The sequence below is a fragment of the Sylvia atricapilla genome, chromosome 5 (assembly GCF_009819655.1).
Source record: "Sylvia atricapilla isolate bSylAtr1 chromosome 5, bSylAtr1.pri, whole genome shotgun sequence".
Taxonomy (NCBI): Eukaryota; Metazoa; Chordata; class Aves; order Passeriformes; family Sylviidae; genus Sylvia; species Sylvia atricapilla.
In genome coordinates, this window is record NC_089144.1 from 64,486,086 (window position 1) to 64,500,934 (window position 14,849).

The 14,849-nt window shown below is 45.9% G+C and overlaps 1 protein-coding gene across 9 annotated transcripts in view; it reads right to left on the reverse strand.

Annotated features, from left to right (window-relative positions):
• TCF20 (transcription factor 20) overlaps positions 1 to 14,849 on the reverse strand; it is a 118,281-nt gene that overhangs the window by 61,340 nt on the left and 42,092 nt on the right. For 7 of the 9 annotated variants that reach the window (XM_066319821.1, XM_066319820.1, XM_066319814.1 and 4 more), the window contains exon 1: positions 4,277 to 4,430. The exons of the other annotated variants lie outside the window; for them this stretch is intronic. The gene's annotated coding sequence lies outside the window, so the exon portion shown is untranslated. Of the gene's footprint in view, positions 1 to 4,276; positions 4,431 to 14,849 lie in introns of those variants that run through there. 9 annotated transcript variants of the gene reach the window in all.

Below are 14,849 nucleotides of genomic sequence, written 5' to 3' on the forward strand. Positions count from 1 at the left end.
GCAGATCTTACCCTCCAATAGGGCTAAACAGAATCCATTTCTGATTACATGTCAGACTTGACTTTTGAGTCTTTGGGTCCGGCTTTTTATTTTTGTCCTTTTCTTGTTTTTAAAATGAAAGGAAACCTATGTACACGCCTAACGAAGAACGTCACGTGCTTTCCCAAGTGACCCCAAACAAATCAGTAAGTATCTCAGCGTTAAGGAGCCATGGAAAAGCTCAGCTGAAGCAACCAAGGAATGGTGTGGCCAGACACAGATATACCAGAAGTGCTGTACATGGCTGTAAGATGTAGCCCCGGTTCCATGCCTGAGGTGTTTTGGTTTTCTGAAATTCTTTTCCCAGGGATTTTCTGTAAACAGGGGAAATGTTTTTGTAACTATACCTATGTTATTCATTCCTTTTCATAGGAGCGACTTTTTCTTGATATCCCTCTGGTCTGACCAATGGGAGTGAAGAGGTTTTGCCTTTGTGTCACCAACTGAATTGGTCTGTGTGAAACAGTATAAAAGGGAGAAAAAATATATCCAAAAAATAAAGGAGTCATTTTCAGCCTTCTGAATCTCAGACTCTGTGTCACTGTGGTGTAAAAGGGCGTCAGTAAGACATCTTCCATTTTTCCACTTCAGTCAAAACTGAAGTCTAATCAAGAACTAGGTCACAAGTAGGACCTGGGTCATAGGAATAACTGAGCCACCTTTTTTTCTTTTTTTTTTTTTTTTTTTTTTTTTTTTTTGTAGTACGTACAAAAAGTTTGATAGGAACAGATTTGAACATCAGATCCTACCACAGGGAGGTTATTCCCAGGAGAGGAAGAGCCTCTCCTGCATGATTTTAGAGAATTATACACCTCTGCTTACATTATGTTTATGCTCTCTATCAGTAACACTAAATGCTTTCCAACAATAAAGAAAATTCTACATAGCATATCAACACTAATAGAGGCGGGTCCAAACACTTAAGACTGCCTTTGTTTTTGATTTTAGAAGTCCAAAAGCAAAACTAGAAATTAAGAGATCTCATCAAATGCAGTCAATAAAAAACATTCTTTTGCTATCAAACTGCAGTTTTAATTTCCTCAATGGGAAGAGTTGGTTGGTCTCAGCCCAGTCTCCACCAACAAATCAGTTAGTTGGCTCTTTAGAAACTGCCATCCATAATCTTTCCCATTTCACAGGCCAACCATGGGATTAAGTAACACAAATTCTCACACAGTCAGTTAAGATACACTCTAAAGCCTGAGAAGCCAGCACTGCCAAAAACATTACTAAATATTGGTAACTTGTAAGAATTCTCGTTCCCAAAACATGAGTGTAATACTTTTCATAAGTATAAAGTATAACTGAAAAAGGTATGAAAAGATAAACACATGCTTTAGTGAAAAAGCTATCCCACCCAAATGGAGATCTGGCATGCCCTGTGTCAAAAGGCAAGTTATGCATAAGCCACCTATAAACACTTCAACGCTTTTATCTCAAATTATGGAGAGGCCAAGGAAGCAGCATGAAATTATTCAAGTTTATTACGTGTTTTGCCCTCACTCCAGACAGCAACAAGCCAAGCTGGTAGAATAGCAACAAGACATGTGCACTGCCACTCTTTCGAAGGGACCCTTCCAGGAGCAGCGTTACTGCCACTCTGCTGTGCCTCACCCGTGGTTTACTTAAACATGACCTAAAAAGGGAGAAAGGGGCTACGCAATTATTTTCTTTTTAGCATTGTCCTAAGAGTCCAAAGGGTTCTCTTTGCACACATTTCCACAACAGGAAGTGGGAGGCGGAAAAAAATCCCCAAATCCTACAGATTTCACTCTTTGTCCTACAAACTTCATACACGTATCAATGGTAGACAGAACCATTGAGAATGTTCTTCCTTACACTTCCTTACACTCTAAACACCTTTTAAAATGTAGCAAACAGGTTAGTAACAGCCCAATTCTTCAGCTGAAGATTAATGAAGCTTCTTCTAATAATAAAGAGAGGTCTCCTTTACAACTAATACACAAATAAGTGCTCTTTCATTTACATAACCTTCACTTCTTATTTACGCGTTCTAGAACCAGATTCACTCCTTTAACAAAAATTCACTTCAGGCTATTTTTATGAAGCATTAGTAACAAAGTAAAGGAACAACGACAAATCCAAAATTCCTGATCTCCTATCAAAGTCACTAACAATGAAGGTGCTCCTACAGCCTTCATACAGGGAACCATGATTAACCTTCCCCAGGCTACAAAGGTATATGAAAGTATATGATTCAGCAAAAATCCATGTTTCATCAAGCCCAAACCCTCTGAAAACTGATTTACAGGTCAAAACCCAAATTGTGTCAAAACACACACAATTCTGCTAGAAAGACTAACAGACTTAAAGCTAAGTAGTCTGAAGAACACCAAACCAGCAAAAAAGTCCAAGTACTTCCCCCTAGACATTTAAACCTAACAATACAAAGCCCAGAAACTATCCCAAAACTACAAGAATTAGAAGAGTACAATAGGAAAGCAGCATTTTTAAATATAAAAACACTTGTCATACTTTCACTCAAATGACATAATACCTTAGTTGTTAATTTAACCACAATGCACAATATACATTTCATGCACCAGCAATTTACAGAAATGAGGAATGACTATTCTCCTCTCCTTGTAGCATTAACAAAGTTTAGGAGACAGATGACAAAGTGAATAAATATTTTTACTTTTTTTAAAAGTAATCCTCTCTGCAGTATACTAATGCAACTGCCTTTTTGAATGCCAATGGAGCCTAATACTAAGATCAAATAACACAGGTTCAAACAACTCAAAGTGAACTAACATCGAACCCTGTTCAAAGATGTAGATTTAAAGGAAACAAACAAACAAACAAAACATTTCAGCCAAGTGAAAACTCAGATAACAACACTATTTATCACATACACTTAACCAAATGCACTTGGTTTGGCTATGTAATAATACCCATCAATAAGCCTGAAAAAAAACAAGCTTATATGACAAAAAAAGAAAAAAAAAAACAGTCTAGAAAATGTGTGATAGATATCAGCCCTTCTTGAATTGAGTTCAGCCCATATGCTACAAACCTAACCCAGAAGCTGCTGCATCTCCATCATCCAGTCACTTATTGTTCAATAAAATCTGAGTAGAGGTGATCCAACTGCTCCATGCACATCTATTGGTCAGGAAGCACACTAAAAATCATACCCTCCAAAGAATTACCCACGCATGCAGCAACAGATGGCAACAAGCGACACAGACATGAATAGCTTTCAAAATGCTAACCTAAACACAGAAAGCTCCGAAACTCAATCCCCTCACAGGTGTACCTCTTATTTTTTCTTTTGTGTTCAAAGGAGGACTTAAAGAAAGTGGAATGGTACAGAAAACAATGATGTAATTTAATCAAACTGTTTGCCCTTTTAACGAATGAAAAGGCAGTATACAAGAAATAAAGGATTCTGGTGGAGCCAGGTCTACCCACAGAAATTAACCACTTGTTGATTCACACACAAACATGTTATTTTCAGGTTAATAACAGAACCCCGGTACCTTCAGGTAGCTCTGATACATAGGTTAAAACACTCATGTTACATAACTTTCTCTTATTCCTCCCCTCAGGGTAGGAAAAATGACTTCCAACTGCAGCCCTGAACACAACTTCCAGCAAGTAAGCACCATTAACAAAAGACAAGCTGATCCTCACAGCAGCCCAAACACATTATATCCCGATTATCTCTGCAGAGAAGCAAAGGCTACCTTGAGCCTCCAAAAAGCAGAGACACTACAAACCTCAAGCACTACCAACACAGCCTGTCCACCTACTACATTTGAGCACTGTGCATCCATCTTGTCCAACAGTTTGGATCATTTATCTCTTCAGCGAAAACACCAATCCCCACAAAAACTCGACAATTCTTCCTGAAAAACCATTCTTCCGGGACACCAAAACAGGTAGGCAGCACGAGGGCCTCTCTGAACGCACGTAAACAAACATTTACTTTCTAAAGAAGAAAGAAAACACACCCCCCTCACACACACACACACACACCTCCTTCCCCAAAAACCGGGGGGTGAGGCGGCAGGAGAGGGTTAAACTAGGCAGGAGGCCTTCCACAAGCCCCCTCGTACCCAGCGCTCGCCCTCCAACTCACGGATGAGACCCTCGCATCGCCTCCCACACGCCCAGGCGACCTCGGCTTTCCTCGCCGGGAGCCCGCACTCCCTCCCCAGGCCTCCCACACACACACACCGACACGGCCCCGGCGAGCGCGGCCGCCCCTTACCTGAGACCACCCCCGCCGCCGTGCCCGGCGCCCTCCGCCGCAGCGGGCGGGGCGGGCGGGGCGGGGGCGGCTCAGCAGCCGGGGCGGCGGGGCCGGGGGCCAGGCGAGGACGCGGGAAAGTCCGGTCCCATCCTCCTCCCCTCACTCGCACCTCACACACACACACACAGGAAATAACAACGGGTCACCTGACTCCCGGCAGCCAATGGCGGCGGGCGGCGGCGGGACCAGCGCGCGCGCCAGCGGGAACGGCGGCGCGAGGCGGCGAGTGGCGGCCGGGCGGCAGAGGGATGGAGAGCGGCGCCGACGGCGCGTGCGCGCGCGCCCCCGACTGCAGGGACGTGCCTGCGCGCGCGCACGGAGGGGCGGGGATGGGGATGGGGGGGGCGTGTGAGGCGCGCCCGCTTAAAGGAGCCGCCCCCCCTTCCTTCCCCCCGCGCCGTCCCGCGCGCTCGGAGCACGTGGGCGAGGCGTGCCCGGTGCGCGTGCCACACCACCCCGCCCCTGCGCAGGGCACCAGCGCTCCGGGCCCCTCTCCGCCCCTCTGGGCACGCACCGGGGCAGCTCGCATTTCGCTCTCCTCGTAAATCAATACCCCCTCACCCTCCCCCAAGTCACTGTAAGAACCGGCTTTTGCTCCGTCCGCTCACTTGTCTCCGCTCGGCCTCCCGGCCAGGCACGACGCGGACAGCGGCGGCCGAACCCTGACAGGGCCGGGAGCACACCTCGAGGGCGGCCATGGGGCCGCACGCCGGGACCGGGTGAGCCCCGAATCGCAGGTGCCTGAGCGGAGCAGCGGGGATCTCAGCAAACAAGATGGAGGCGGCGGTGCCCGGGCTCCCCCTGCCCCGGCGGGAGCGGTGCCCGGGCTGCCCCGGCCCCGGCGGGAGCGGTGCCCGGGCTGCCCCGGCCCCGGCGGGAGCGGTGCCCGGGCTGCCCCGGCCCCGGCGGGAGCGGTGCCCGGGCTGCCCCGGCCCCGGCGGGAGCGGTGCCCGGGCTGCCCCGGCCCCGGCGGGAGCGGTGCCCGGGCTGCCCCGGCCCCGGCGGGAGCGGTGCCCGGGCTGCCCCTGCCCCGGCGGGAGCGGTGCCCGGGCTGCCCCGGCCCCGGCGGGAGCGGTGCCCGGGCTGCCCCGGCCCCGGCGGGAGCGGTGCCCGGGCTGTCCCTGCCCCGGCGGGAGCGGTGCCCGGGCTGTCCCTGCCCCGGCGGGAGCGGTGCCCGGGCTGTCCCTGCCCCGGCCTTGCAGGAGCGGTGCCCGGGCTGCCCCGGCCCCGCAGCCCGCCCGCACCGCCACCCCAGAGCCGCTCCCACCATCAGAATCGCCGCTGCCAGCCCGCCGAGTCCCCACTCGCCTTGCATTTGAGAGTCTGGTGTGTCTGGTTTTCTGTGCTGGAGAGACGATTAAGCTTTTTTTTTCAGATTTTTCACTAGTTTTTTGGGGTTGAGAGCAAGGGACAAGGAGACTGGTGGATGGGGCATCTCTAGAGCAAGGATGCAGTTCCTGTCAAATCATCACCTTCATTTAAGCCTGTATGGCAGCAAAGGAAGCTCTATATGACATTACAGTTTCCTCCATCTGCCGCTCAGAACATTTCACGTGAAAACGCAGTAGGACTGGCAGTCTGCAAAGTTCTTACGTGCTGGGCAGAGAAAGCTCAAGCATAATTTAAAACTTGCCTTGCCAGGAGCTTTACTGAGCAGATATGACACTTTCAATAAAAACTGCCCTGTTTCCCAAGCTTTGTTTCCCAGATCCTCAGCAAGCCGTATTCCAAGAAAAGGCCTCCGCTCAGAGTTCAACCAGAAGGCCCTGAACTGCTGAAGATTGTGTTGTAAGCACAGCCAGTTGACAGCTTCACTAATGGCTCCTCCACAGGTGACTTGCTTTTTATGAAAAATAAATACAAACCACATCTCCTACCATGTCAGAAATAATTTGCAGGCTGGCTGAAATTCCATCTAGATAAGCCTAAAATGATGCCAGTAGTCTTGTGGAAAACAACCAGAGCAGACAACAGTTACATGTGCTTCTACCATTCGTCTTTCAAGTTAACAATTGGTGGGTTTTAGGGACTCGCTGGTCAGGCAATCACGCATCTGGAACACCTAGGAAAGACTTGCCTGCTCCTCTGCTCGCTCATCTTAGGACTTGAGAGGCACCAGCTCCTTTCTGAGGCAAGCCTACTGCTGTGATCTATGCCTTGTCTCCTTCAGATGAGAATACTGTGATGCACTCCGCATTCAGCTCCCTGGAAATTGCAGCTGGAGCACAGAGGTGCTGCCTTACTGTGTGCTCTCGTAGTACAGTACACCCTGCTCTCCTTGGCACTGGCTGCCCGTTCACAGGTGCTGTTTCAGGCACGGTGCTTCGCTCACAGAAGGGGGAGGTCATCACTTCCTTCGCCTGGAGAAGATGCTCCAACAGCACATGCACCATTACAAACCACGAGGTTGCTCTCGTCAGAAACACCCTTGATCTTGTCGACTGCCACGGCATGCTAAGAGATTGGTTGGAGCAGCATTCCCCCTGGGGATCCAGGACTGTGCTAAAAGTTGTAATGGGTTGGGGAAACTTGGTAAGGTTTTTATAATTTGGTTTTCCATTATGTGTTTTCTGATTTTGAATGAATCATCAATTGAGGTCGATCCTTTAGGTCGATTTATAAGGTAGGAGTGCTTAGAGCATTCTAACTTAAGCTGAACTTAAACTTACCTTAAGGTAAAAAACCCTTTGCTATATATAAATACAGGAGAGCACAGCTTATCTAGGTAAGCTTGTTATATCAAGGTGTTTTTTACCTAATGTCTAAAAGGAAGTTGCAGCATAAATAGCAGAAGTTTTGTAAAATGCTCAAAAATGCATATAAAAATACAAGAACAACAATCATTCCCAAGTCAAACATTTCTCAAAGGACCAAAAATAAGTGAATTCACAAAGTTAAGTATCTGGATCTCTACTGCAGAGCAGCAGTTATGACTACTTTATAGGCGTTATAAGGGAAATACAACAGCAGTTGCTTTTTAAAATATTTAAAAGCCTGAAAACTATATGGCTGATTTTGAAGGATGAAGTGAAGTTTTAAAGGAGCTCATGCTATAAATACAGGCAATTGTCACACCATCGTCAGCTGTTGCATTACAGTAGGCATCACTGGTAATACAGAGCCGATATAAGTGCAGAATGTAAAAAGTTATCAAAACTATATTAGTTAAATATCACGCAAGTAGAGACGCCATATCTTCTGCAGCTCTCCAAATGATGTATCAGGCTTCAACATACAACCCCACTGAGCTTAATGGATAATTTAATTCTCTCAGAAACTAATTTTTGGCTGTCTGCAGACTTCAGATGAAAAACCACTGTCATTAGTACACCTTGTTCACATTGCCAAGTTTTCCTTTGACACTGAACATTTCATTTTCTTTCCAAAAGAAAGAAATTCAACCTTCTGACTTGGCCAGTCAGTGACATCGACCTACTTGACCACCATCAGTTACACACACACACACAAAAAAAATTGTTATAAATAAAACATTACTAGGACTAATGAAGAAAGTAACCCCATCATGCTACTAGGGCTACAATCCCACACACACAATCAGGATGGGAATCTAACACCCATGCAAGCCTTTCTACTTCAGGCTAAAGTCCTCAGTTGCATCTATACACTCTCACCCTTCGATTCTGAAAAGAAGAAAAAAGCCCAGGGATTTAAGGCAAAAAAATGGTTACAAACAAAAAAAATCCCAAACCCTTAAAGGATCAATTTTACAATCAACACAACAAACTAAACCGGTTTGAATGTAAATTTCCAGCAAATACATTCCATTATCCAAGAGTAAGTGCTATAAATTCAGCAGATGTGCTACACCACAGTCATAAGAAAGATTGAAGTCTTTGCTTTTAATGCAAGAAAATCAGCTCGGTCATAATTGCACAGAGCCACTATGGTACCACCACAACAGAAACTTTCCAAATGCTACACATTTCCTTCCTGAAATCCTCCCTGCCATCTCCTAATCAAAATGCTTTTGAGGACAGAGGCACAAATAAGGCAGGAAAATGGTGTCAAGACTTGGCACTCTCCTCTGTGATGGATGGGGGATTCTGAGCAAAATAAAGTCTCCTGAGTGGCCGTCTGGGTGCGTGCCACTGCTCCCACCAGTACTGCTGTCATTACACACATGCAAGCAATGCTGCATCTTACTGCACGTGAACTCTGCAATGGCTAAAGCAAACATTTTTCCCTGTTAGGCCTTAATGTAAGGCTTACCTTGCACTTCCCTTTCCCCTTTCTCACAGATCCAGCGAAAAATTGTCCTTCTGACCTCAAGGGCACTGACAAATGGAGATGGAGAGTCTCCTTCTGTCTTTGAGGTCACCACTTCTGATCTAGCCATAATTCAGTAATTACTCAGTTCATGTGGCTGTCCAGAAGCATACATTAGCAGCTTGGAGGGGGAACAGAAAGATGACACCATTCCTAACCTCAACCACCTCTCATCTTCACACGCTCCCTGAGCTCCCTCCATCTGGGAGGAGGACAGTAAGTGATGCAGGATGGGGGATTGAGAACAAATTCACAGGCAACATATGCTGGAAGGGCTCCGAGCACCCCAGTGTTTGTTAGTGATTTCTGAATGCAGCTGGTGGGGTCCCCCGAGAGATTTCTTCTTTCCAAAAGAAAGAAAAGCTGCTGATGCAGCACTAGGAAGGTAAAGCCTCTGCAGAGTCAGGCACGGAGATTTCTCACAGATGTGGCACCCGTCCCCACAAGGTATTACCCTTATCTTAATCTTTTCCCCCGTTACACAATTTCATGTCATGCACAGGCTCACCACTGCACTTTTACAGCTTTCATCTAGAGGCTCTTAGATGCTATGGGAATGGACATTAGTGACTACCTTGAAGACAGATAGTACAAAACATGACAGCAAGACTGGGAACCTACAGGTCATGCAACTGGGGACTGAAACTTATATTCACAGTGAGACAGCTACATCTTTAAGCGAGTGTAAAGCAAGGGCAGCTCACCTGTTTCTCTTCCTCCAAGAAAGACATCAGCATGGCTACATTTATTAACATTTCCTACCTCTCTTCCTACCTACTCCCCGGATTTCCCTTATTTTCCTATTTTTTTTAAATTTAACTTCAGATAAAAAGTGTTACATCTGAGCCTACAAAAGGGAGAAGCAGTATCAGGTGTCTCCCAAGGAACTGCAGCAAAGACAGGGAGGATTCTCCTCTAATTAATTCACTGATATTTAACTTTTCCCCTTAAGACTACCAAAGGATCTGTACTTGCTGGAAAATATTTTGGACAAGCACAGATTTTCAGCATATTGATGGTCATGTCTTGGGTGCATCACTTGGAAGCTGCTCTCCTCCAGACACTGGGAGTGTCTTCATAAGCCATAGAGTTAAAGTCCTACAGCCCCTTCCTGCAACAGAACAACAAATGGATTGAAAGACTTTGGAGCATCTCAAAGGAAGGAAAAATGATAAAGCAGCTGAAGGTAGGTAGCGTGAATCATGGCAGGAGAAAAAAATAAAACACTGCAACACTTCTGCCTTTTCATCTTCCCATTACAAAGAACTGATTCATGAAAATAAGATCTTTGTACCTTAAGACCTCCTCTGCTTCTTCTGCTTCTTCCCTTTGCTTCCTGCCAAAAAGCTGTTTCTGGCAGAATAGAATTAGTTGCTGTGAAAGTCATTGTGATGCTGCAGACAAAAGAATCTGAATCCAGCAAAAAAAGCAAGAAACAACAGAAGCTAAACTTCTGAGGAAAAGCTGATCACATTTACATGCAGATGCCCAGAGTAATAAAGGTGGAAATTAAAACAGAATGCCATACAAATATGATTCTCCAACAAGACTGTCTCCAACAAGGCAGGAAGGACCATCAATAAATCTTCATTATCTGAATTGCTAAGCATATCTAAGTAAAAGTAGAAATTCAAATATTATAACTTGTCTTTTTAAATCATCTTGCATAAAACCAACTCTGCCTTGCCTGAACATGTTTTACAGAAAGGGATTTTTTTTTTCTCTCTCTCTCTTACTTCTGCTAGCCCTTTACAGAAGTTTCATTTGCTGGCATGGCTTTTTTTGCCTACAGGCAAGTGGGAATTTCTGGGCTTAACAAGTTCAAATCCCCATGACATACAGTTCCAAATTTTAGAAGCGACTGAGGTTTTGATTTTTACTTTGCTCCCTGTTGGCTTCCTCCCTGATGTATGCAATAGCTGTTCAATCTCATCTTTTTTTCTCTCAACAGGAGAGAAAAAAAAGTCCCTGAAGGAACAGCTTTAGTTGCAGCAGCAAGGGGCCAAGGCAGAAAGCATCAGACTGGACCAAACCAAGGGAGTCTTCTATATTCATCTGGTACGAAGTCTGTACTTATACTGGGTAGTAGAAACCTAAGGGTCCACTAAAGATAGACATTGCATGAAATCTCATTAACTTCTTGTCATAGAAATCAACTTCCGTGCTTTTTTTGGTTACATATAGTGATGTTCTCTGGTCCTGATTCCAGTCTTAGAGATTGGTTTATTGAAAATATTTTTGCAGTTCCACCACAGTTTACTTATATATCTCCTCTAGCTAACAAAACATGAGGGGGAAAAACCTATTTCAAACACAACCACTTTAATTACTTTGTATCTCGAGATTCATTAAAGTTTATTCAATGCTCAAACACTCTAATTCTACATTTCAAAAGATACTAATGTCTTATTTTAGTGCCCTGCATTACTTTAAAGTTGCGCTCAAATCCAAATCAGGATAGGGCAACACGAGAACATACAGAAGTTCCAACTTTGAATGCAACATATTTCACTATTTATGAACACTACTGACACATCTGGGGCTGGGGAAAAGTAGCATATTTTCATTCACGTTACCTAACCCAAGTGATGAAAACGCTTTAAAAGCTATTAGGTAATAGATACAAAGACACAACTGTCCTCAGTGAAGAAAATTGGTCTTTAATTTTTAAAGGCTGGACAAATCTATTTTTAGAGAGTCCGAGCCATGTAGTAAAATCTTAAGTAACCTGGGTTTGTTTCAAGATTTGAGAGATTCTTCCAGTTGCCTTCTTAAGTTCAGGTTCAAAGTAACGAAACCTCTGCTTACATATCGTGGCTGTCATCATTCCTCTTGAAATGATTATCTTCTGCAGATGGGTATCCTGCTGGCACTCCCATTTGTCCTGAGAGATGATCAGGACTGAAGGTCTCCCATTGAACTTCTGTAAATGCGCTGTGAGTAATTAGACCTAAACAAAATACTGTCAGTTCCATTAGGGCTCTGGAAATAAGGTCAGCACTTCTTGGGACAGCAGAAGCAAGAACAGATACCTCAGCAAGCACAGTTCATGTCAACCTACCAACTTAGTAAGTCTCCACTGGTTTTAGCAAGTTGAGGAAATAGCCCAAACTTCCAAGTAAGAAAACAAGCTATCCCAACAGTGACACTTGCAATGAGGAGCAGCAGCGTTGGGCGAGGGGGGGAAGGCGAGGGTGGCGCCTGCAGCGCTCAAGGTCATCCCCTGACAACCCTGGCTGAAGGCAGATTTAATGAGACACTAGTTACATTCGTGGAGAGAAAGCATTTCACCAGGGTGAAATTTCACATTCCCTGGGGTACCTGCCCCCAGTTCAAGGATCCCCTCATCAGGGCCAAGCCTCTTCATAGCAGAGAGCATAATGTGAAAGAAGAAATGACTGCTCTTCTCCAAAAGTAACGACTCTTACAGTGTGATTCATTCCACAGGCTAAAGATCAAGGCTTACTCCTAATATTGATGAAAATGGATAGTCACCCTATTTATAATCAGCTAGCATTATCTCATCTTGAGAAACAGTAAGTCAGCAGCTAGCCTCAGGTGATAAGTAGGGGATTTCCTTAACAGTCCTTTTCACTGGGACTCAAGTTTTAAAAAATCCCGAACAAAAACACCTAGAAAAGAAAGGCAGTTGTGGTTGCAAGAAAGGGAATATTTTAATGGAGCGGGGGGGGGCAGGGGCAGAACTAATTAATGCTTTCAGCTCATTCCCCTTCACCACTGCCTGGGAATTCTTTTCTGATACACATTGCCTGCCTAGGGCTTTTTGAGAGACCCTTGCACATCCTCACTGATTACTTCCCCTACTCAGGGAGACAAGACTGTCCTTTACCCTAAATGCTTATATCCTCTTGATGAGGTCTCTTACCCAGCTGGATCCTGCTTCCTTCTCCCACTGCAGTCTCTGAGCCTGAGAGAAGACACTGGGCACTTTCCACTTTCCTTAGGAAAGAGATTTAATCCTTTCATCTCCTAGTATGGGGATAAAGTGATGCACAGCTCCTCCCGACCTGAACACCTATGGCTACAGTCCTGGGTGATGGATGTCGCCAGCTGAAGAGAAATCAAAGGAAAGGGTTTTCTCCACTGTTTTCTGCTCTTTTAAAAGCAGGGGTAGATAAAGAACTGAGGAAAGCCCTGTAGGGGACAATCCTGCTGTACCCAGACAAAATAATGAGGCTTAAAATATCTTCTGTATCTAATCTTAGCTAAATCACATCCCCATTGTCCTCTGCCGTCAGTTTTGCAGGGTGCATTTCACTCATCACCCCTCCACCTCTCAGACTCACACACGGTGTCCAGTCCCACTTGGTCACCCCCCTCTCCTGCTCTCCCTAGGGCCAGAGCTCCAAAGGAGGACACCTCAATGGTTCTTTGACTTAACCTCCCAAGTGACCGGTGGGGTGATTCTAGGTTTCACTTCCCAGGCAAGCTAGGCAGTGACTCAGACAAGCCAACAGACAGTATTCTGCACAGACAACGATTTTTATCTTTGAAGTGTTTTACAAACTTACACATCCTTACTTCCCCTCTGAGGGAAAAAAATCCCTAAACATCACCATTGTGATGGAAGAGAGATGCAAAAATGCCTAAAAGTTCTTTCACGTTGGAGCAGAGGTGAGCGGAGAGGAGTCCTGTGGTGCAGCAGTGCTTTAGGTTTGGGATTGTTTGTCTCTTTTTTGGTTTTTACACCAAAGACCTGGATTTGAATCCTATTTCACATCACTCCAGTAGGACAGAGGCTCTTAAGCTGTGGCCAACAGGTCCCTTCTCCCCAAGGGCTGTGGAGCTTGGGCTGTGAGAAGCAGGTGGCAGTACATGGGTGTCTTCCAAGAATCCACTTGCCTGTTCAGACTGCAAAAGTGCTCCACAATTAATTACACATCTGTGCTACAAAAGATCAGCTCTATAACTGAAGGGGGTGCTATTCATCAGCCTTGAAACATATTGGCAGAGGACAGCCAGGGTCCAGTAGTTGAAATAAAGAAATAAATAACTACAAAAGCAGGAGGTGCTCTGAGTCTTTAGGAGTGAAGTGCAGCAGCAGGACCCAAGTGACCCGGGAGTGGAGAGAAGCCTGGCCCTGCAGACAGTCGGGATGTGGTCCTTTTCACAGGAGTCTCACAAGCCAGAGCAGCAGAGAAACCACCCGTCATCGGGGTGATCGGGGTGAGATGTGTCGCAGAGCGGTGGCAGCAAGGAGCCTGCCTGACATCTGCCCTTTTCGTTTCTCAGCCCTCCCTTTTCATCGTGGCAACAAAACATCACATTCCCGGCAGCGAGAATCCAGTCCGAAGTGGCTTCACCAAAGGGCAAATTCAGAAGGACCCCCTTTCACTCATCCCTTCCTTTTGAAGCCCTCCTTTCCCGGAGCAGGCATTTAGCAAGTACAAATACACCACAACATTAGGCATCCTTCCACTGTCACTATCCTTCCTCCTCCAGACACGCACACTAACACAAAATGACGGCTTCCTCAACAGACTGAATGAGCAAAGCCCTCACGCTGATCCTTAATTGTCTGCGCTTTACTCTCTTGCTCCAGTCTTATTATATCACAAAACTCAAAGCAGCCCACCCACTTGCCCCCATCTTTGTCCAAAATCTCAAGTGAACAGTAAATTTGACACGGAAAAAAAAAAAAATTAGCAAAGAAGGGAGGGGCAAGCTAACCCCCCACTTCCTCCCCCCGTTTTCCTCCTCCTTTTTTTTTTTAATATTTTTTAGGTTGCTCTTTGCTGGTGCACCCACATTGCTATTGTGCAGCTGTCAGTTAAAAAACAACAATCACCAACACCACCCCCCCCCCCCCCCCCAAATAAAATAAAATAAATAAATGAAGCTATTAAAGCAGAAATCATATTTCACAGCCTTGGAGAATGTGACCCTGAGGCCTTGCCCTTCTCCCTCCTAACGCATCCACGTATCACGGGGGAATGGCAGGCCCCCTCCCCATTCATCCCCGTGCTGCTCTGAGCCCTGCAGAGCAAGGAAAAAATAAAAACAACCACATCCGAAACCAAACCCAAATAAATCTTAAAAAAAAAAAAAAAAAAAAAAAAATCCATCGACGAGAGCTACAGGGGGGAATTAAAGCGGGGGGGAGAACACCCCCAACCCCCTGCACACGCATCAATCCCCTAGCCCCGCTCATGGCGGAGCCCCGCAGCCGGCAGCCGGGCCCTTTAGACACGGGACGAGGCGAGCGGCCGGCCGTGCCCGGCCC